The sequence below is a fragment of the Dysidea avara genome, chromosome 3, assembly GCF_963678975.1.
Source record: "Dysidea avara chromosome 3, odDysAvar1.4, whole genome shotgun sequence".
In the NCBI taxonomy this organism is placed as follows: Eukaryota; Metazoa; Porifera; class Demospongiae; order Dictyoceratida; family Dysideidae; genus Dysidea; species Dysidea avara.
In genome coordinates this window covers 22,903,738-22,929,360 of record NC_089274.1, presented here as the reverse complement: position 1 = coordinate 22,929,360, position 25,623 = coordinate 22,903,738, and the positions used below count along the sequence as shown (strand labels likewise).

The window sequence follows — 25,623 nt, the reverse complement described above, 5'->3', positions numbered from 1 at the left end:
GAGCTTGTCTTGATGTCCGTCCAACTATATACCAACCACCTTAGTAAGTCACCAACTTACACGATGCAGCTACTGTACAACACCTTTGTTGAAGGAAAATCTGATGAGTCTACACTACATCAGGCTTCAGCAATCATGTTTATAGATCTGACATTCATTTATAAAAGTGTGTGACCTAACAGATGTATACAAGACATAACCCTACTACTTGTATAACCATGATGAACAAATTTGTGCATGGCACCATAGCACCACAAAGTCTTTGAGCAGGCTGTAGGACCAGGTGTCTTACAGACCTTCAGCACTTGTGCTGTAAAGCATTAATAAATTAACCATCCATGCAATTGGGTATGTATGTAAATCATTTCCATTTTGGAAATTCCAATTTGTTAATATTGCTATAGGTGTTTTCCCTTCGCACTAAAGTAACCTAATAGCGCATGCATACCTTTCAAGGATGTTCTTGTTGTTTAGCTATAGCATGGTAATGATGGAGCCAAGTATAATTTTCCTTATGTAGCTAGTAGTTAAAAAAGAACTCTTGACTTCACAGTTGCAAGCTAATTTAAGTCATACAAAATTTCTGCATGTGGTGTAGTGTGTATATGTAATCCTTCCTCCTGACAGTAACCTGACTGGAAGATGCATGAGCAGTAATGGTGGCAATGTCACTAGCAGCAGCAATAGCATCAGCAGTCCAACTTTCTAAGTAAGATGTGTACAAGTAGTGTGTGTATGCATTTGTGTGAGTAGCTATAAGTATCGTATATGCATACTTATGTGTGTCCCAGAATTGGTTCACTGGGTAGGTGTGACTGCTAGTGGCAGTCAAAGGCTTTGCTTTGATGTGTGTGTGTGTGCGTGTATGCATGTGTGTGTGTGTGTGTGTGTGTGTGTGTGTGTGTGTGTGTGTGTGTGTGTGTGTGTGTGTGTGTGTGTGTGTATGTGTGTGTGTGTGTGTGTGTGAGAGAGAGAGAGAGAAGCAGCATGATCTGAGTGGTTAAAATTTGTAATCAAAAGGTTTTACGTTTGATGTTTGGTGATTACTTGTTGTTCCCTTGAACAAGAAACTTTATACTCACATATCACATTGCTCTGTTCTACCCCAGCTGTTATAACGGGGAGTTGGTGTTAACTAGGAAAAGAAAAGCAGCCCACCTAGTTGTGCTGTCAAAGGCTAGCTATACCTGGTGGTAACTGGTGTCCATGTCTCAATGAACAGGTGAGGTTCAGGTGGGACTTTGGAAGCACTTTTAAATATTGCTGTGTAAAAAGAAAAATTAGATATAAATTGGCAATTATTATGAGATTAAGTATGGAAGTGACTTTTAGCCAAATGGTGGATTGTGGAGGAAAAAAATTTAAAATATGTATCATTCATGACATTAGGCATTTTATGGCTTGCAAGTGCTTTCAATAAAAGTCTGGTCACCCAAACTCATCCCCATGCAGGGTTGGAGCATACACAACAATATAAGTTCAGTATAGCTACATATTAGGAGGTTTGTAAAAAACACTTGACCATGGCCAGCCACTAGCAATACAATAATTTCATGGCATCTTGACTATTAGTTAGGTACATTATCAAGCCTAAATGTACAACCTAAACACTTCCTATAAGTTGCTACAATTTGTGGTACTTATTAAGAGAATTTTTCTACTGATTAACCATCCGATGCTTTCAAACAATTACAATTAAATTACAGCTAAGGCTTTGGTTTTGACTTTTTTCTCTGCTGTGATAAAGTATAGGCATCACTTCAGCTTGACAGGTGTCTTAGTTGACATACTGCACTATATATACAGTGCTTGCATGGTGGGCTTACCTTTGTCTTCCTTTGTGTCCCATTTATTTTTTGCTGACTGCACAAGGTGTCAACTTGTGATAGCTTGTGATGGTTTCCTACATTTGTAATGGGAATCATCTGTATATTTATAGTAGCTGCAGAACTTCTTACACTGTTCTTCATTTGTAATGCGGTTTAACAGGCTAGCACATAGTTGAAATTGAAGCATAATGACCACTTTACTCTTCAGTAGTAATTGATAGTTGAGGTGTGAAAACGTGCAGTCTGCATATGGTGCTATTGTTTATATTGATATGGTATAAGTAGATTTACCAAATATAATCACATTATTCAAAAGTAAGCAAAAAAATATATATGTCAGGAAAATGAGGTTGATCGGGGATCATAGAAATACAAAGAATTGAAACAATTGATCACCTAAGCACATGAAGATATTCCTGTGATAATTTAATTCCAATTTCAGTAATGGATTACTTGTCCACTATTATATCCGTACTTTTACTTTTAAGATCAAAATTAATGAAAATTAAACTAATAGTGTGTTGTTATCTTTGCATAGACTTACAAGGGGTATTCATCATCATAAGGCATGCAACTGGAATCAAGACATTTGATTGTTAATATTATTCACTTTGATCACTTGATTTCAGCTAAAATTTATTCTTGATATTTTAAACAGGATGTCTTATTGAAATTATAAAGTGACTTGATCACCTGTTTTTAGCAGTACTTGGCTGCTTTATGTAGCTTTAACTAGACCCTTGATCACTTAATTGCATTTTTATCCTAGGTTCAAGCACTGGCACAAAACCTATAGAAGTGACTACCCTTTAATTATTTTGAACTCTGATCCAAGAGACATGCAACATGCATCGCTGTTAAGGAATAGATTGTATATAACTAACTCTTATGGTTTAATAGTTACATTGCAGTTGTTAATTGCATTAGCCACTGATGAGCACATAATGCATGGTGCATTACCTTTTATCACTGACCATCTTCACAACTGATGTCATAATGGCAATGCTGCATGATAATGGTATCATGGTCTATATCAAAGTATACATACTTACAGTGTTTATTCTAGGGCTGTTAGGGGGGAACTTCTTCCCCCCCCTAAAATCTCAGTCTCACTCCCTTAAATTGTGAGTGACTACTACACTATACTGAGGTTTAACAATGACACACTATAAACTTATCAAAAATGCTCTGAGATTCAATCTGACAGTGGTTAGTATGTAAAATTCTCCCAGGTTAAAAATTGCAAATGCAAATCTTAAAGTGCTCTCATTATATATTATAGTGATGGCTATTTGATAACTGAGAGCCCAAATATAGAAAAAAAGCATGCTTAACTCTCAAAATTATCATTAAATTCCATCTCAAACAGTGTATATAATATTGTAAAATTTCTACTTTCAAAATGGCATGCACAGCCATCCCAACTACCCCCCAGATATAATATCAGAAAGCCTGATATTAAAGAAAACTTCTTGTTTTGTCATAACCATGAAAATGCCCTAGTATCATGTACCACGGTAGTGGTACATAATAGGGATCAGGCAGAAATTTTTCAAAACACTCTAATAGAACGCACGCCAAAAGCAGCCTTCCGGGCTTTAAATTTTATTTCTAAAACATTCTAGACCTTTCTTTTGTGTTTACAACACTAGCCAACAAGTATTAAAAGTAAGGGAAATGGTTTTAGGTGTTTTTTAAAATTTTGAAAATGGTTAGATTCTCCATCTTCTTCTTTCTTTCTTCTTTCTTCTTTCTTTCTTGTTTCGCGCGCCTACAGCTCGTAGAAAGTAGATATCAGCCCTAAAAACGTATGGCGTATTTAAAAAACATTCGTACCCAGGTCTGTGTGGTATTAAAATCTTCCCTCTCTAATGCGATTGCGAGATATAGAGCAAGAATCACTCTTCGAGACGCCATTCGATCGAGAAGCCATACAGATGATAATATAGAATTGTTTAAAATTCCATTGCTTTAGCTCACAGGACTAAAATGCATCAAGTTGTATCACACTAAACATTAAACATAACTATTGTTCACTGAAACTCGGGTTTTAGACTTCCTTCATTACGAGACAGTGAAGGGGGTGTGGCCCGCACCTCGTCACTTAAACTATTACTGTACGCCTTTCGTGTATACTTTCTATTATATTCTTCAGCTGTTTACCAGCTAAGAGTCGACATAACAAGGCTTGTAAGCTATTGGAACACACTGGTAAATTTCGAATTGAAAAGGGGTGTGTCCCTTCCGTACGCGATTGAAAAATAAAAAGCGGGATACTCCGTATACTCAGCACTTTAATTGGAGTCGACCACGTTTTGTCAAGCGTGTGTTTTACTCGTGTTGAGATTTCGCACCGCTTCGTTGCAGTAAACGGTCACACTAGTGGATTTATCCACTCGTCAAAGGAAAGTGGTATTGTTTACTGTATTGTTAACTGTATTGTTAACTAATTGTTTATTAAACTTATTTATGTAATTGTTTATTGCCAGTTGATATTACAATGGGTTTCTTTATTAAACAATCATGTACTGTTGAACGTATATTTAAGAAGTAGTCCATGTGCATGGACATGAAAAAAATCATGAAACTAGTGGGGCAAAAAAATTATTAATTTTCAACAAGTAGAATAGGGATCAAAGATTTGATTTTGAAAAAAACTGCGTAAACAAGAAGTAATAGGGATGATAATCCACAAAATTCTATGCATCATCAGTTCAAAGCAAGTTATTTGAATAGTGTACACTCAATTTGCGATTCCTATTTCAACTTGTGGTTAAATTTTGTTAAAATGTTGAAATAGGAATCGCAAATTGAGTGTACACTATTCAAATAACTTGCTTTGAACTGATGATGCATAGAATTTTGTGGATTATCATCCCTATTACTTCTTGTTTACGCAGTTTTTTTCAAAATCAAATCTTTGATCCCTATTCTACTTGTTGAAAATTAATAATTTTTTTGCCCCACTAGTTTAATTTCAAACACCCTAAGTTTTAAATTATTTCTTGGAAGACATCTACATCATTATGTCATCACTACCGTGCACTCATGCATCAAGCTCTACCACTGGCTTCACAAAAATCAACACTCATGAGCCTTAAATGCCTAACCAGATTGGCAACTATTTCAACTGTTTTATATAGTTGTGAACTTAGACAACTATATAACAGACTTTCACCTGGTCACCCCCTGAATTCCTGATTCCTCCCAAAGAATAAATCCTAGAATAAACACTGCATACTTATCATGATGACAACTATACCGTGTATATCACATGCAATGGAAACATCACACAATTAATAATAACAAGGCAGTAATTATAAGCAACATCACCATTACTCTGCAGCCCACCACACCATAATAGTTCACCTCAATAATGCAAATATATGGCATAATTATGGCACTAATCACCCTTCATATACATATAGCTTTATTTATTTGAGGTAGAAAGTGATTAGTAGTGATGCTGACTATATACTGCAATTATATAGTGGCTGAGGGTGTGATGATGAAACTTCTATGAGGACAACCATTCCTCAGCAGTTGACCATACAATGTGAGAATTTGTAGTCTACCTGGGTTTGAGGGTTTACATGTTAAAGAGTTCAGATGGGTTTAAGCATCTTGCATGAATTGTGACAACTTAACAAAAGATGTACATTCAAAACTTAAAAATTTCTGGTAGTCAATATGCATGGTGAAGGTCACCAGGTGAAATCATATTATGGTACTTTATTTCCTTGGTTACAGTCTTGAATAAACAAGGTGCACGCCTAATATATATACAGTACACAAACTTTCCTTAGTGAAGTCAACCAAGCATATATCAATACCAGTAATATATCATATTCTCAGTATTAAAGTTGTGACTGTTTGCTGTCACTGGTATCAAAGCTAGTATGGCTGGCTTGTTAAATTATTTACAGTTAATGATGCATGTGGATATATCTGGGGTGTCACCACACTAGCCCACCGTGGCTAAGCGTGGGATGTCTGGGGTGTGGTGTGGTGTGGGGCAAGTGTGGGGTATCTAGGATCTCAAGCAATGTACTTAAAGGATTGAGAGCTATACAGAATAACAAGGGACTAAGAGTGTAACCTTGAAATATACCACATTTCACAGCAATTTGGTAGGGTCAGAACTTGGCATCTGTAAAAATAGAGTTGTACGCCACAAACAAAGTAGAGTCTCAATACATCGAACAACAACAGAGTCAAACTGATACAATAGACAAATTTATAATAAGGCTTTATAGCACATAATATACTGTTGCTCCTAGCAACCTGAATTTCCCATTATTTTTTGCTGATAATGTCTGAAGTAACTTCTCCAAACTTTGAAAGGATAGCATACGTATATATGTCATAAGATATGACATGGAAATTTGTGATTTTACCATACATATCTATGTAAGGAGCCCCTTCTGGGCAATCACATAAATGAGGTATTCAACATATGGAGAAACTACTGAAAGTTTCAAAGAATTCATATATCAATTTTACATAATTGTAGGTGTGAATGTCAACAAAAATCTCTCCAAATTTTAAATGGATAGTGCATATAGATCTTAAGATACGTATGACATTCTTTGGATCCCATGATTTGTGTGATTGCCAAGAAGGGGCAACTGGTGTTTCTCTCATAGACAATGTATGAGAAAATTACAACTTCAAAATGTCATATCTCATGACTTAGCTATATGCGCTATTCTTTTCAGTAAAACTTGGAGAGGTTACTCTAGACATTGACACCTACAAATAATGACAACAGTTAACCTTATGAAATTTGTCTATATGTAAGCAATATAGCAATTGTGGGACACAGAGTCATATGCCTTCTTATAATCCAACCATGCAATGGACATGGAACACTTCACCTGATGCCATTATTGACTGTTAAGGAGTAGATGGTCAGTACAGCCAAATTATCCCCTGGCACAGCCCTTCTGGGCAGGATGCAAAATTATTCACTTCATAGTGGTGAACCATCAACTCCGCAAGACAACTTGTCCACAAAGAGAAAACTTGCCATGCAACTACTACTACTACTACTACGGATTTAATGAAATTCTACATGTACAACACATTGTACAGACAATAGTAATGATGTAACAAGCCAAAGCCTAAGCTACATCATACACAAATTAACATTCCTAAGAACGTCAACTGTTCCAAGAATGGCTGCCTTCTGCAAGGTGGCAAAAACTACTTCATTATAGGCTACTACTACTACTACTACTACTACTACTACTACTACTACTACTACTACTACTACTACTACTACTACTACTACTACTACTACTACTACTACTACTACTACTACTATACAAGTATAAATACGATAAAGATTTGAAGTTTAATTATACTTTCCATCCTACTGAAGCCCTCCATCAAAGTTTAAAAAACTAGGAATTTTTAATAGTTAGCTAAACCCTGGAAATGGAAAAAGTTAAACATCAGTAGATGAGAATTTTATTATAAAAAGCACGTTCAGTTGTATCTAAGGCAATGTGAACCATAATATATCCTAAAACTCAAAACACAGCAAATATATCGATGCCATACACTACTTACTTGTTTATCTAGCCTCATTATCACATTGTTAAGTAAAATGGAAGCGTGTCATAAAAAGTACGATAAAATTAACCAATTACTCAATTTCAGCAAATGTTTATGAAGTCAAGTGCTTCAAAGTGTGGGATAAAAGCTACATAGTTAAACTTAGGGCTTATGATAAGAATTTTTCAGTGTCAGGACAAAGTTCCTGACAAACTTGCAGTAAACACTTGGTTGACTGGACATGCCAATACACTGTATAGACAAATGCACCGCACTTTGTCTGTTGCACTGCCAAGTAGCCTGAGTGTTTGTCACAGCCAAAAAATTTCTTGTATAGCTAGTTGCATGCTTTTATGAGGTTTCAGTACATTAGCATTGATATATTTGCCCATCTCCTAGCAACCAATTGATAGTTATTATTAGTAGAATAACAATAATGTACAGCTCAGACAATAGGCATCTTGCCAAATCCGATTATGGTTAGAAAGAGGAAGTTTGTCAGACATTCAACTGTTATCATAAACCTTTTGGCACTTGTAGGATATCGGATATCTTGGTTATAACACATTATAATCAGTAGTACCTCAACATTGATAACGATATCTTATGCTCCTACTCATGATGGGGTTTAACTATACAGAATTCACAATTCAAGGGATCCATAATTTGACAACATTTGGTGCTTGTGCAAATCATTCTATGTGGTGACCTCTGGTTGGATAAATTTGCAGTAGTTTTCTTTTCCAGTCATCTAACCATTTCTCAATTAGGAGACCTGTATGTACCTATTAATGGGTCACACTGGCCTGCACTAAATTCCTGTGAAGCATACAAAGAGTCAGAAACATACGTAGTAGTAAAATTGTCAAATGCAGAAAAAATTCAGACTGCCAGTGGTGGCTTGATCCACAGGCATGACTTGATCCACAGACAGTAACCAGCAGTTTGTATAGTTGTAGACTTGATTATGAGTAATATTTCACACTTAGACACAAAGTGTGATCCAATACACACTTAGTTTAATTAGTGTTAGCGTATTCATAATTATAATATGGTCACCAACATTACTGTCACTGTATAAACAACTCATAGCAACCAGTAGTGGCATCATCATAAGCATATTAAGCTATATAAACAGCAAGCCAAATATGCACATATCCCTACAAAAGATATATATAGCACATGCATGTGCTGCACACCTGACTTGCATAACAATCTTTTGGAATAACTGAATTTCAAACTGATGTTGCATACTAGCTAGAAAGAACAGTTTGCAAATTAACTTTGTAATTACTTCTTTGTGCCCATGGTACTTGCCGCACATAATCAATGATTAGGAAAAGGTTATAAAGGATTAAGTGCTGGCTACAAAACACTGTTATGGACCAGTAATAATAACAGGAAAATCTATAATCATGTAGAGATGTTAAATATAACCAAGGTATGAACAATGAGCAGCACAGCAAATAAATCTTTTTATACTGTACTTTATAGAAATTCAGCATTAAGTGTTTTAGTATACATAGTTATATACTATATGCAGTCACACAAATAACCCAGCTTGAAGTTGTGACTTCTTATGGGCTTACAAAGCTACAGCTTTGGTAGTTCTTTGTGAGGATCCTATATTTTATGAATGCTATGCTGTCCATGTAGTAGCAATGTCACATGATCTACTGCATAGTTCTCAGTATCATTTCAAACTGGTGCTGTTCAGGGAAGTTACTTAAATGGCCAACTGTAAAGTGGTTGCTTAGTAACCTTGTGCATTCAAAAGTATAAAGAGCCCTGTCCTTTGCAATTATACAGCCAGTCACAAAACCTCAGATACCTAGCGAGTTCAGTAAAGTGGACACAATCTGAAGATGCTTCAAGGTTGCCTGCTACTTATTATCATTGCTATAGTTAGCTATGGCAACTGTGGAGCAGAAAGTGCTCATTGTGGACAGCTCAGTGAGGCATCTGATTTACAGAGCCTGTACAATACTGGTATTTGCTACAAGGCTTTTCTGATTAGGACAAACATCATGGTAATTTTTAAAACTAATATACTTAGCTAGCTGTTTGTATAGTCAGTAGTTCATGCAGTATAATTGTGTGTCATAATAACACCATATGCTTTGCAGGGTCAGCTCAAACCACTGAATAATTGCAGTTGCAGTAATGGACAGACAGTAAACCCTGTAATAGATGTTTCCTATTTTTGTAAAGCCTTCACATATGCTATGGAGTTAAAGCAGTACTTGCTGTGTCACCTGAACCAGCTCACTGTTACTGATAGGTGTTCAAACTCTACTTCCAAACTTGAATTAGCTCAAAGTATAATTGAACATTCAAGATATTTGAATACTCTAGCAGTGCTGTTTAACAGAATTGAAGTAAGCCTATTCTGCATACAAACATGCAGCACATGTACATATAGCTATATACTGTAAAAAAGCATGGTGTAGGATTCAGTTGTATTCACATAGAAATTTACAATAATAACCGCTTACAAATACTAACTAAAACCATGAAAAAATTTAATGCCAATGAGAGTATATTAATAATAACACATTCTATATAAAAATATATATATATATATAGATATATATGCATATTATTATATTCCATGGCTGTAAGCTAGAAATGCATACAGAAAGCTGTTTAGTTATTATCTATATGTTAATTCTATTACACAGCTCATTAGGACTAACACGACATGTCTTCAAGAGTACGAGTGTGCTGATTGTGCAGTTTACAATACTACAATGAATGCGACAGAAAAGATAAGGGATGCTGCAATTTTTGTAACAAAGTGGCCACGTGGACTAAACTCTATAGCTATAGACAATCCCAAAGTGGATGGTCAACTATGTCAGTCACCATCAATATGTGCAAGTGGGAATCGCCAAACACTGAGGGAATGAGCAAATGACTTAACAGCATGCACAGATATATTTCATACTTGTTGCTCCTAACTGCTCTATATTACACGATCACTATTTTTATGAATTCCTTGTGGATTGACACATGTACATATGTTGCATTGCAATTATACTTAATATAATTTTATATATATATATATCCACACAAAAACAGCCAAGCTGTGAAAAAATGGTGCGGCCTTAAAAAGCCTGGGTGAAAAAAGTTGTGAAATCAAAGGTGGCGGCCAAGAAATGGCTGCAATGATGTTAATGCTAATAAATTTTAACAATGCACACAGTCATTATTAAAATTTTTAGCATTAACATCATTGCAGCCATTTCTTGGCCGCCACCTTTGATTTCACAACTTTTTTCACCCAGGCTTTTTAAGGCCGCACCATTTTTTCACAGCTTGGCTGTTTTTGTGTGGATTTCACTCCTTTTTGTACTTTACAAGGCCCCAAAACCAGCCTATGGCTGACTTTGAGGTTTGTCTTTACTCACATTTCTTCTTTTCTATGTAGATACAATGATGATTATTGAAGACAGACTTACAAATGTATTTCATTGCATGATTTAATTCAATATTTGATAATATTATTGTAATACTCTAATAGAGTGCACGTTTTTTTTGAGGACTTCTAATAGAACATACATAGAATGTTCTAGAACAGTCTAGAACTTCTATTGGTAGATTTATGAAATTACAAACGTTTGACTATAAGCAGATTTCAACTAGAAATTTCATTTATAAAGCAGAAATTAAGTGAGGTGATCAGTCAAGGTAGCAGTGGTTCAGTGGTTAAGGATGCAGATGTTAGGTATGGAGGTCCCTGGTTCGAACTCTGGTAAGTTTTTTTTCCGACATTTTTTGCACACCTTTTTTACCCCGTGGTGACTGCTCTATTAGAGTATCTCGATCCGCGATTTTACACTTGCTTAGTTTTTGCTTTATAACTTTGTCGCTGTAACTGTATTGCTATTCATACTATCAAAAGGCACTGCTACGATGATCAGCCTATCTACACACCAATTTTCAAGTTATTTCTATGCTTGGTTTACCCTGTAGCCGTGACAGAAGTTTGATCTGTTTTTACGTGAATAAACGTCCATAACTCCTTGAATACTACTCAGACTTACAACAAACTTGGTACGTGAATCCACCGTTACACGTTCTTAATTTGTGCCAAAGATCGAGGCAATCGAGTTACACGTTTGCATTTTATAGCAATTTTTGCAAAGTGTGCGAAAAGAAATCGAAGCCCCCGTAGCCCCCCCGTACGGCATAAGAAGAAAAAAACGAAGAAATTAAAACGAAATTTTGGACGCTCATATCTCGCAAATAGCTGTTGCGAATTTAATCTAATTTGCTGTGTGGCGTACCCTACCTGGGGGACAGCTATAATGCAAAAATAGTGTGCTTTGGAGAAGGGGCCATGGAGCTATGCATGCGTGAAAAAGCTGTTTTCTTTCTTCCTGTAAATATACTCACGGTGTGGTCGCCGGCTTTCTTGGCCGCACGACACACTACCGTATGTCTTGACGTACCCTACCTGGAGGACAGCTATAATGCAAAAATAGTGTGCTTTGGAGAAGGGGCCGTGGAGCTATGCATGCGTGAAAAAGCTGTTTTCTTTCTTCCTGTAAATATACTCACGGTGTGGTCGCCGGCTTTCTTGGCCGCACGACACACTACCGTGTGTCTTGATATTGACAAGAGGAGGTCATTTATCTTTACAATGGTCAAGGGTGTATAGTAGTATTATATAGTGATGTGCAGTCCTTGAATACGTAGTTGTTAAAACAGCATATATTTAATAGTTATATCATGGCCACTAGGGATATGCCAGGCCTGAGGGTGAGGGCATATATATCAGGCAAATCCCAAGTGGCCATGGTATCATACAGTACGATAGTACTGTATAGTATAGGGATAATGGAGGTGTGGGCATTGCGCATGATAAAATATCACCCAAAAAACTGTCTCTATTTCTCCTCACAATGACATGACAGTATTGGTTGGGTAAAATCAAGCCCAAAAGTACCTACAGATTGACCCAAAATGCTTTTGTGAAGTTGCTACACAATTTTTAAAAACTTATTTGAAAGAATTTTCTACTGCTTGTCTGATGCATTCGGTCAAGCATAGTAGGAAACTGGGTACAGATACAACCCTACTTCTTTCACAAAAATGTTTCAAATTTACTTAAGAATAAACCTTTGGAATATTGATAAACATACAATGCGTGTACTATTGTCTTGCCTTTTATCCTTCTGTACCAGTGAAGGTTCTTCATCAATAGTAGGCTAGGGCTTACATCCATGAGTGTGCTACATGTTACACAACATTATGGAAGTCAGTATTGTGTAACATGTATGCCCATGGACATGTGTTGTAGAGACGTTGTAGTGCTGAGTGAGCTGTCCAATATCATCAGACAAGTGTTTGATTTTAGCGATGTTAACTTATACTTGCATTACTGAACATTTGCTGTTACTGACACTGTCCACTACAGGCACGGATCCAGACTTCTAAAAGGGGAAGTTCCACTCTTGGGAGACTCCCCAGCAATGTTTCACTGTTAAATCTTACTATTTAGGCCTTTAGCTACCATGGTTAAATGTTATTACAAACTTTACTTAATTGATTTTCATTTAAGTGTTATGTTTGTTTCTATAATACTAATAAAACAAGCATGTTCATAACAAAATATACAATGCTTTTATAGCAAGCAATGATGTAGGATATCCAGAAAGGTTTTGTTTAGGATATCTGGCACTGCTTGAAGTTTCTTAGTTTACTAGAATGGTATATCCCCAGTATATGGAACAGTTAATTGTTTGTTATTTTAGTAGTTTTTCAGTAAACCCGCATTCACTGCATGATGTTTTACTGAGTGTTTAAAACTTAGTAAAACAATTGTGTTCTATATACTTAAAGTTACTGACATTTTACTATCAGTAAAACTACTGTCTTTTTCAACCCTACAGGGGATGTGTCACTATTTCATATTTTCACTGTGCTAGCATTATGAATACAGGTAGACCAATAGTAAGGGTGTATGGTCAGTGTGATCAAGTAAATAGATAATTAAGAGATATGGTCCCTGTGCTCGATTGTTATTAATCAACCAAGATTGGTATAATGGGCGTTGTCTTGAACCTATTGTGAAGTTACAGGTATTTACCAAGCGTAAGCACTTTAAATAATTTTGTGGCATCTACAAATGCTGCTCAAGGAAGGTGTTGATACAAAAATTAATACCTCGGTATGGTTTCATTGCATTGACCAGCCTGATTGAATGTAAAAGGAAAGACAAGGGCACACGCTCATTGGAATCTCAAAAGACACATGCCACTGGTGAGTTTATTATTATGGCATAAAATGGTGGCCATGTGCTGCTTTGTTTGGTCTCCAGCTTTGTGGTTGTGGTCAAGCAGGCTGGCTGGCTGGCCGGCCGGCTGGCTGGCTGACCGGCTGGCTGGCTGGCTGGCTGGCCGGCTGGCAGGCAGACAAAAATTCGAGTTTTAGTGATCTTTTAAAATTTTATATATTGTCGCCTGTGTTTTCTTGTTTTTACTGCTGTATTTGATGTTTATACACACTAATATTATTCCATAAAGGTGATTTTCGTTGTGTAAGATGTCTCTAGGATGGTTTTTAAAGGTGGAATTTTAGGTGGCGTGTGTCACTTTTGGGCACATCCCTTCTTAAACAGTACTACCATACCTTTTGATGATATATAGTAGTAGTGGTAGTGTCACTACTGTCACAGGATGTAAAATCAACAATAGTGCAGTGTGTGTTACAATCAATAAGTGTATGTATGCTACAATTACTATAGTCTATGGCTACTCTGCACTGTAGCTTTGCAGTTCTCTGCTTGTATTATATTATGTCATTTTTAACAAGCATTGTAACTGCAAGATAGATGAAATCACTGATAGTCAACTCAAGATTTGTTTATTTTGACAGTTCCAGGCTCTGTTTATATCTTGGTGTATATACACCTGTTAACTACATCATAGTATGTTAAGTCACTCACTAATTCTGGCATTAGAATAGTCTTCTCAAGTTTTACTGCAACTTCAAATTAAGGCCATAGTGGATTAGTCTTAGTCTAAAAGTATACGAGAAAGTATTATCCATGCAAAACAGCCAAGCTGTATAAAAAGGGCACAGCCTTCAAAAAGAAAAAAAGTTGTGAAATCAAAGGTGGCAGCCATGTGATGTAGATGATAATTAGTTTTAATAATGGCTTTGTACATTAATAAAATTTATTATGGACAACATCATTGCAGCCATTTCATGGCCGCCATGAACGAATATATTTGTCATTGCTTTATGTATATGAGGCATGTACATGTGCTTGTGAAATAAGTAGCTACTGGTGCCTCCATTAGTGTTTAGTTTTGTTTGCTGTGAACATTAATGTACGCGGTAAAGTGGTGGCTGGAACTAAGTCAGTATTACTGGGACAAAATGTGTTCCCACTGACCACCAGGTAAACTGTCTATAGTAACTGTGCATAATAGCCATAATGGCATTAACATTTCTTGGCCACCATTAACTCTTTTCGTCCAGGTGTTTTGAAGGCTACAACATTATTACAGTTTGGCATGGATTTCATTGTTCTTTTAGACATCCCAAAGCTGCTGTCTTTGGGGCTATAATTATTATCGACAGATACAGTGATGATTATGGAAGATAGAAGTTACAATTGTATTGCATATTTTATTTGACTATTTGTTGATATGTTTGTAGTGCTAGTGCACACTTTTGAGGACTTCTAATACAACACACAGAATTTCTAGAACAATTTACCCTTCAACTTTTTCTATTGGTAGATCTATGTAGTATAAATGAAACCTGAACTTCTATTTATTTGATAGTTATACCATGGTCTCTCAGGATTTGCCTGAGATATATATATATACAGTGTATATATATATATATATATATGCCCAAGCCTGAGGGCTGCAGGCCTGAGAGCATGGGCATATATATCAGGCAAATCCTGAGTAGCCATGGTATAAGTAATATATACCATTCAGGTATGCTGAGCTATGCTCACCTAATAGATGAAGGAAGACAAACCTGCATTCACCACATTACAGAGGTTTGCAAACATCAATTGTGGGTTTAAATTGTGGGCACAAAAAGAAAGGATTGTGGGTTTTGCTGATTTTAGCCAAATAACCACTTCTAAAGTAACATAAGGTGCTAAAATAAGTACTTTAAGGTGAATAGGTTGAAAATGTCTGAGCAATCTTGTCATGTGGTTGAATTGTGTTGTGTAGAAAATGATCCCCACATTGTTATTTAGTGTGATATCACCCTGTAGTTAAGGCAATTATAGCCCTGACCACAACTGCCATTTGATGCTGAGGCATGCAGTAATTTATATAGAGCTGCTAAAAATTTTGCATTGTGGGTTTGTGTTTAACATGTCAGTTAGGTTAGGCATTGTTTTCAAAGAAAAATCATTGAGTCAGCATTACATAGTTCAGTTACAAGGTATTGATATTGCCCTGTAGCCAGGGCAATACATGAAATATAGCCTTGTGGTTTCCTTTGGTCTAAGGTGTCAAAGTGGTACATATGGTATTAAGTGAGCAGAACAGCTGACAATAGTGTTTCAGTGGTGAAGGGTTTGTGAGTTAGGTGTGGTTTAAACTTTAGCCAAATTTTTTTAATGTTTTTCATGATTTTGTTCCCTCAATTGCATACCAGGTTTCTCCTTGTAATTCTGTAATGTGGTTACTACAATTTCTTTAAACAGCAATGGAGGTTACAGCTATTATGGTCAGTCTACGTATATGCAGACTGATTTTCAAACTATTCCCAAAGAATATATAGGTTACTCTGTAGGTCTGTAAATGTTTATCGTATTTTCTCCAGATTTATTATTTATTGTGAATTTGTCTTAATAGCTATGTTTTTAATGTGCACCAGACTTCAGGGTGATCAAGCTGCTACAAGGTGGCATTTTAAACTGGCTTGTTTGAAGTGTTCAGAAAGAAGATAAATCTATGGCCTCAAAAAATGAAAAATGAAGGCTATAGTGTTTCGCACACCCATATGGTGATTTTGCTCAAATTTGGTATGTGCATGGGGTGCCAAAAGTGGAAGGCATTTTCAATACAAAAGCTTTTCATTTGGAAAAGGGAAATATGTGTGAGGCATTTTTATTTGTCAATATTTCATGGTGTAGCATGCTAGCTTCTTTGGTTACACCACATACTACTAAAAGTGTCTTAATACATGAGTTTGTAGTATATATATAATAGAATTGTAAAACTGGAGTTAGATTTTACTTTTGAATTACTTAATTGCTTTTCATCCTGTCAACCAATATAATATTGGTACAATTGGGCATTGAATAAACATGTAATTTTTGTGGTGTGCATGTAGGCCTGCGTCAATTATGCTAGCATAATAAAAAGCATAATAGGCCGGAGTGGCATGCCAGCATAATACTAGCATATAATTATTAGGCGGATATTTCAAACTATGGAGCTTAATTCCTTGAAAATAGATCGATACTCCCTAATAGAGCAGTCAGTGGAAACTGCAAATTGCAATAGAGCACTCAAATGCATTGTACATAACTCCTTAAATCTAATAGAACAGTCACTGTTTAGTGAAATACTCTAATAGAGTATTCACTGTTTAAAATGTTCCAAGATTATGGTAGGAAATGTTGCTAACCTAGGAGCATAATGCAAGCATAATGGGGGAAACTGAAGAGCATAATAGGTAAGAATTTTGGGAAATTCCTGAAAGCATTTTGGACAAAATTTTGAATATATTTGACTCAGGCCTATGTGCATGGTAAAATGAGCTTGTGTCTACTACTTACTGCTGCATTTCTCATGTAATTGCTTGTTTGTCATAAGTGCAACAACCACATCAGTGCCTAAAGGGAGTAACTTAAGTTACTGCATGGGGTCTTGATGCATGCAGATGATATTACAAAACCAGAGGATTTCTATATTCTACAGACCTTTGTGGTTTGACGTCTGACTGTATAGCAGAGAATGTGTATTTATATACTGTGCAGGTATACAATACATCCCTCTACGGACACCTGGTGGAAAATCAATATCTCATGTTGGACTATTAAGAAACTCAGCTTTAGGGATGCTTCTGCTAGTGGAACGTGTCCACCAGAATTTCAAACATCTTGTAAATTTAGTTTACCGACAGTTCCTGAAACTTGTGAATTAACTGAAGATGATCATGTTGATGATGATCACATAGCTGGTGATGAGTGTAATGACAGCAATAAAGTGTATAAACAAAAAATAACATGTTGGCTTAAACCTGCTAACACAAGCCAAGCTTTAGTAGGTAGTCAGCATCAAGATGCTGTAACTTCTCCAGTTGAAATACATGTGAATTGTGATGATAAAGTTGATATTGATGTTGATAGACTAAGTAAACTGATGATGATGGTATCATATCTTGACTTATTTTAAGTACTTTAAGTCCGGTACCACACCATTTGCATATAATGTATTATGCAAAAAAATACTTAAAATGTGCATATAATTATAGCTAGCTCATTGGCAGGTTTAAATGACAATCAATTTAATCTAATACTGATATATTCACCACAATGATTTGATAATGAAAATAATAATCATCCAAAAACTGCCAAGCTGTAAAAAGGTAAGGCCATGCATGCAGGCCCATAGCCAGGGGTTTTTTGAAGAACCCCCCCCTTGGGAAAGAAGTCCACAATTTCAGTAAAAGGTCTGCAAGTTTAGTATACAAGTCCAAATTTCAGTCCAATTAGCTACAGCATAGATATTAGAGAGACTCTAATATCTATGGCTACAGTTTACTGAATACCACTAATAAGTACATGCAATGTCAAGCTAAATTAAATGCTCCGAGTAGCTTATTCAGTACTTGAAATGCAAGATCGAGATACTCTAATAGAACAGCCAACCACTGTAAGTCAACCACTCTAAGAGAACAGTCACATTTACATTTTCTTTAAAAGCTGTATGTAAGTACTTAATGTATTGCAAAATATGCATACTGAGATTGTCTTGGCCTTGGGGGCTTGACCCCATGAATAACATCCATGTTTCAATTACATGCAATGTCACTGTACATGTCTTAAAGTACTCTTTGGCTTGTTCCACTACCTCTGCTGAGAGAATGCACAGGCTTTCCCATCCATATTTGCTGTAACATTCCAATACATTTAGACGCAGATGGTATATCTGAGATATAAATAGTATATAATACATGATGTAATAAAATAAGTACTCTATATATATGTAGCTTTATTACGAGCTCCTGGAGCGGACCAGATCAGTGGCTTCATAGGTAATGGGAACATGATGATATAATTGCACAGATGGTACAACTACATGCAGTAGCAGCAGAGATACTTTGCCAGATATCATCCATATAGCTGGTCTTGAGTTTGAATTTGCTGCCTAAAAGTTGTGTTGTTTTTATTGACTGAAATGCTACCAAATTCAACCTTTTAGTATCTATTTTCAAAAAAATTCCCTGGGGGAGCATGCCCCCAGACCCCCTTATATGCTTCACATGCTGGGTGTCCTTCGCACACCCTGATGTAATCATACATCATAGCTACCATATAAAAAGGTCCACCTTTTGTACTAAAAGAACCTACTCAGATAAAGGTCTGGCTATGGCCCTGATGGCCTTCAAACACCTGAAGTTTGTGACTAAGAAATGGCTGCAATTATGTTAATGCCAATCAATTTTATCATGTGTTCAGTTGCTAAGGTTTGTACATGCAGTTTTGGTTAATTGTTTGTTTGAAACTATGCACAAGCAGTATATAACATCTCTCTTTAAGGATCCTTGAAACAAAGGACATTGTACAATACTTGTCTTGAAAGTTGGGGTTTGTATCTGAGCTCCTTACGGGCTTCTATCCATTCCTGAAAAGAGTCATCAGAACTGGATGGTCCCTCATAAGAAGTTTAATTGTTTTCTTTTTATTTTAGTAGAGCAGCCAGGTGTGGTACACAGATTGTGTTATTTGTTAAAATAAATTATGAAACTTCCTACACAACTCATACCCTGTATGGCATTTATTTTTGATATGGTGCCATCACAAATATGACCTTTAGAGATTATTGCAGCCATTGTTGTATTAAAATGCACTAAAATACATCTTTTTCTCCTTGAGGTGTCATTTAAATTGTAAAACAATGGTATTAAAGATGTTTATATAAGAAATATCCTTGAAGTCCACAGATTATTCCATTCACAGGGGCACAGGGAGGGACCCACCCCTTTGAAATGCAGATTCCTAAGGTTCAGCAGAAACCTCACACACAAAGTTTGGTAGCACAAAAGTGAGTGAGTAACAGCATGTAGTACAGCGTTGAAACCGGGTCGGGTCATCCGGGTCACATTTTCTCCGGGTCATCCGGGTCTGACCCGGTTTGCAAGTTATCCGGGTCTGACCCGGATTGGATCACGTGAGAAACGAAATTGTTCGTTTGACGACCTGGAACTTATAAACGCTATCGCGTAGCTCTTTCGTGAGCCACGCCCACTTATCGCATTACCAACATAAGCTCAGCCACGCTCATTTGTTAGTAAGTGCAGTATGTAGCACGAAATTGAGGGTATCTATGGTGAGGGGTAGCTATTGTCAGTAGGTGAAGACCCTTTTTTTTTTGGTCTTCAACCTACAGCTAGGCTGAAGTTGCAATATTTACTCAACACGAATCGAACGCTCAAAATGTAGACTCGTTCGCTCACTCGAGACTAGCCGAAACACGTCTTGGCTTTAATCAATCCGGGTCACATCCGGGTCAAATCCGGGTCTGACCCAGATTGCTATCCGGGTCAGTGGGTCATCCGGGTCAGCAGTAGTGACCCGGTTTCAACGTTGATGTAGTACCGCACAACAATTTATAGTACCATAAAACTCACAGGAAAGGATTTACATATAGTACGTGAGCCCTCTTAAAACTTAATTGGCATACAAGCACATCTTCAATACCCTTAAAAATCAAAACAATGTTTTGGTTGTTTACAAGTGATTCCATTTTTGTGTAAATAGTCCCACTAGCAAGTTGTTTCCTAGGAGCAACAGATTTTGTTATGGTGTTATCATTGAGCTGGAATCCCTTTTGTATCAAAATTTTCCTCATGCTTTATTGTTTATTATACATATTCTGTGCTCTTGGAGGAAACTCTGATGGTGACACAACGAGGCAACCAGCCATCATGATTATCCTTCCCAAAGTGAAATACCATCAGAATCTAACAATGCAAATGTGATAAGATTATGGAGATTCTCCATAAGTAGGGATGGGGGAGGGGGGTGGGGCTGTCTCTAGCAAATTGCTACCCACACAGATATAGCACAAGGGGAACATGGTGGTTTAGAGCCCCTCTATATTCAGAGATTGAGATAGTCTAATAAAACAGTCAAGAGTAGCATAATTAGTAAACACTGTTTATCAGTTTAAACAACTACAACACCTGTTCTAAGCTGAGTTACTGATTCTATCCCACATCCTAGTTAATGCACATGGCTAGAAATTATTTGGAGATGAAAATCATGCACCAGGCTTAAATATTCTGCAATACTTATGTTTTAGACCTAGACTATTTCTGTTTAGCTAGCTCAGTAATTACTAAACTTTCAAATAAATTTCACCTTATAATCACATAGTGGTTTAATTTGCCATACATTAGTCTCAATAGTAGGAGTGCAATTAATCCCAAATCGCATGGCCTTGTTTCTGTAATTGCACTGTAAAGTAGCCAATAAAATAGCAGAATAACAGAAGCCTTTTTAAGTGCAACAAGAAATGATGTAATACAAAAAAGGATGATGCAATCACCTGGTAGAAGTTAATGGCCACATAGAACGGGTAACTGGATAGATGTGTACTACAAACCATGAAGGGTGGTCACCAACGTTGAAACCGGGTCACTACTGCTGACCCGGATAACCCACAGACCCGGATGTGACCCGGATTAATTAAAGCCGAGGCGTGCGATATAAGAGCTATGTTTCGGCTAGTCTCGAGCGAGCGAGACTACGTTTTGAGCGTTCGATTCGTGTTGAGTAAATATTGCAACTTCAGCCTAGCTGTAGATTGAAGACCAAAAAAAAAAAAAAAAAAAAAGGGTCATCACCTATTAACAATAGCTACCCCTCACCATAGATACCCTCAGTTTCGTGCTACATACTGCACTTACTAATAAATGGGCGTGGCTGAACGTATGTTTGTAACGCGATAAGTGGGCGTGGCTCACGAAAGAGCTTCTCGATAGCGTTTATAAGTTTCCACATCGTCAAACGAGCAATTTCGTTTCTCACGTGATCCAATCCGGGTTAGACCGGGAGAAAATGTGACCCGGTTGACCCGACCCGGTTTCAACGCTGGTGATCACTATGTGATTAGTAGGCAATCACACGCATTTTCATGCAATTATGGAATAATTGTACTCGTAACAGCCAAAATTGCACTCGGCTTCTACTCGTGCAATTTTGACTGTTACTCGTACAATTATTCCCTAATTGCATGAAAATGTGTGTGATTACCTATACAAATTGTGCCAAATTTAATCTTAAAAGGTTAATTTTCAAAATTTCCTTTGGAGAGCCATTGCCTAGACCTTATACCAGTATTCCCTACTTCAGTCTAGCCATGACTAAAGTTGGTGCAAGTAGCTGGTGTAAGCAACCTCCCTTGTTTCATTACATTTTAGCTACCCACTCCCAGGATTACTAGGGGATTATACATAGTGGGGATTTTGGCTCAATTTGATCTAAAGATTTTTAGTGAAAATTGTACCAGATTCAATCTCAGAATTCATAATGGTGGAACATGCATCCTGCTATACCCAATTAAGTGTGTGCATGCCACAGAAAATTTAGAACTTCCCCAATTGTATAGTTGAATCTAGTCAGTCTTGACATTAATTTTATTACTCTGTGCGGTAAACCTAGCTCTATACAATGATAAACTTAGACTAAGAATAGTCTATAATAGCTAGTCAACTTTCAAAATGTAGCATTATCGTGTTCTATTGCATTTATATACAATAGAACTTACTATATAATCATGTTATCAAAATCAAATATCAAATTTAGTGAAGTCATGCAGATGAAGAGTTATAACATGTCATAGCTAACCATATATTGCAGTGAGAAACTGTACAAACTATACCCACAATGAAAGGAAAAAAATACAATACTGCTGGAATAGTATGGGGGGGGGGATAACAGCTGGAAAACAGATGACTCTTTAATGTTTTCAACTGTCAACAACACAATGTACACGTGCACCATCTATGCACTTTCTTAAGCCAAAGTTGTTGCTCTGCTACTTTCAGTACTGTCACAGATGAGATCAAGTGATTGTAGCAATGCATATCTGCGTGGGTACTACAGCTGTATAGCTATACAGAAGCATAGTGGATATTTGTGCCTGTATCGGTTAACAAGCACGAACGGCTATTGTGCCGGCATAGTAGTATGCCCCGAGTATTCAACTTTAGGGCACACGACCAGTAATTTGCCTCGAGTCTTGTACTTTAGGGCACGTGACAAGTAGTATTAGCGTTAGGGTTAGGGTCGCGTTCAGCTTTGATTTCTTCTTCACTTCAGTTGGACATTTAGCTATAAGGTAGAAACTAAAGCAAGTCGGTAGTTCCGGCACCAGTGGAACAGTGGTTACGAGTATGGACCATGAGTACGGATGATAGGATTCAAGCCCCAAGCTGAGGCAACTTTTTTTTTGCTTTCTTAGGCTTTTTGTACAAGTTTTTTTTTAATGCACGTAACATTCTCAGTATTATACCCTCTACTGCCGGCAAAATAGCCAGCAAAACAGTGCAACACCGGTACCGGCTCTATATAACCTGCCATACAGAAAAGTTTTTAAAATGTGGAATCTATAGAACTATCATACAGTATGATAGTACTGTATAGTAGGAACATTGAAGGAATGGGCGTGGCCTGTGATATAATATAACCCAAAAACCTGCCTTGATTTTTCCTCACAACAACATGACTGTATTGGTTGGGTAAAATCAAACCCAAAAGTGTCTTCAGATCGACCTGAAACATTTCTGTCAAGTTGCTACATAAATTTTTTTTAAATGGAATTTTCTAATGCCTGCCTGCCTGCCTGCCTGCCTGCCTGCCTACCTGCCTGCCTGCCTGCCTGCCTGCCTGATGCCTTCAGGCAAGCGTAACTCGATAACAGGTAAGGTTATGGGCTTGATTTTTTCACTGTTCGACATCACTTTGTCCCGAGATGTACCTTTTGGCATACTGCAGTACGTACAATGCACGCATCATTGACTTACCTTTGTCCTCCTTTGTGTCCCATTTCTTTTTGCTGACAGTCCAAGGTGTCAATTCGTGGTAGTGTGATGCATGGTTTCCCTAAAGTACGTTTGTAAATGGGAATCGTCCGTAGTTTCCATGGTGACTGGATTGATGTTCTTTGTTTGTGATGCTTTGTAAATAGCTGAAAGCGAAGTGTAATGGCCGCTGCACTTTCAAGGCAGTAATTGATAGTTGGGAGCATGCAAATCGTCGTATTTTTGTAGTGACTGCATTGTTGCAGAGGCACTTCTTGAAGCCTTCTTCTACTGTTTTTCATCTGTAGCGCTGTGTAACGGGCTAAACGCGAAGCGTAGTGACCACTGCACTTTCGAAGCAGTATTTGATAGCTGGGGCGCATTCAGACAAGAATATTAATTCTGGCGCCATCCTTTCTTTTGATGCGGTAGATGTGTGGGTTTACCAGTCATAATAATGTTTCAAAAAAAGTAAACAGATTTAAGGAAAAATTTGGAATTTTAAGTTCAATTAGGGATCATAGAAAGACCAAGACTGAATTAGGGATTAAATGTTCACTAGTATATCTGCAGGTGTAAGTGACCTCTCTTGTTTCCCAGCTTTTTTTTTCTATGATCCCTAATTGAACTTACAATTCCAAATTTTTCCTTAAACTTGTACATTATAAACTAGTACTATTCCGTAAAGGTGATTTTTATCGCATAAAATATCTCTGGATGATTTTTAAAGATGGAATTTTGGGTGGAGCGTGAAATCTTCAGGGCAATTCCTACTTAAACAGTACTACCGTACCATTTGATACACTCTTTTTGTGCTAAAGTTGAAGGTAATCAAGTTATATACTTGTGTTTTGTAGCAAGTTTTGCAAAGTGCTTGATAAGGAATCTAAGCCCTTGTACACCCCTAAGGCTTAAGAAGAACATTTCAGTGTTACTAGATTTTTTGGCAGCTGGCCTAATTAAGGAAAAACATGGAGTTGGGTGATTGCAAATTGACTATAGAGGATATCAAGTTTCATGCTAAATTTATCTAATCAAAAACAGCCAAGCTGTAAAAAAAGGAGTGCGGCCCTTGAAAAGGCTATGGTGAAAAAAGATGTGAAATCCAAGGTGGCGGGCAAGAAATGGCTGTGATGGTAGGTTAATGGTAAAAATTTTAATAACGACAATTCAGGTGAATTTGGTGCCGCTTGGTCTTGGCACAAAATTCACCTGAATTGTCGTTATTACAATTTTTACCATTAACCTACCATCACAGCCATTTCTTGGCCGCCACCTTGGATTTCACATCTTTTTTCACCATAGCCTTTTCAAGGGCCGCACTCCTTTTTTTACAGCTTGGCTGTTTTTGATTAGATTTCACTTCTTTTTGTATTTGTATACCCCAAAGCCGGCCTATGGCCAGCTTTGGGGCTTTTTAACCTATATTTTTTTCTTTACCACAGGAAAAAGAAAAGAAGCAGATTTTATAAATACTTTAACTCATTCTGATTTTATCAGTAAATGTACAAATTATATATATAATGCATATATTTATTACATGTCAATTAATCCCCACAGCATAATTTGCAGCCTGGGTGACTTGAAATGTAGCTGAACTCTCTACAGGGTGATTTGCTTGTACGTAGATGAACTCTTTACAGGATTCTCTCTACAGGGTTCTCTCTACAGGGTTATCTTGACTCTAGCTGAACTCTCTGCAGGGTTATCTGTTTGTAGTTGAATTCTCTACAGGGTGATTTGTTTGCAGCTGAACTCTCTACAAGGTAACTTCTTATAGCTGATCTGTCTACAGGGTGACTTGTTTCTAGCTGGTCTCTCTACAAGGCGATTTGTTTGTAGCTGAATTCTCTACAGGGTGATTTGTTTGCAGCTGAACTCTCTACATGGTGGTTGCTTTTTAGCTGAACTCTCTAAAAGGTGACTTCTTCTAGCTGAACTCTCTACAGGGTGATCTTTTCATAGCTGAACTCTCTACAGGATGATTTGTTTG

The 25,623-nt window shown here is 37.0% G+C and overlaps 1 long non-coding RNA gene across 2 annotated transcripts; it reads left to right on the top strand.

Moving 5' to 3' along the window:
• The first annotated feature begins 3,617 nt into the window (after positions 1 to 3,617).
• LOC136250289 (uncharacterized) lies at positions 3,618 to 10,414 on the top strand. Of its 2 annotated transcripts, none has more exons than XR_010698487.1 (3): positions 3,618 to 4,241; positions 9,515 to 9,766; positions 10,070 to 10,414. It is a non-coding gene; the product is annotated as an uncharacterized lncRNA (long non-coding RNA). The 2 variants fall into 2 exon arrangements; XR_010698486.1 differs by lacking the exon at positions 3,618 to 4,241 and adding an exon at positions 4,717 to 5,385.
• Positions 10,415 to 25,623: the final 15,209 nt, after the last annotated feature.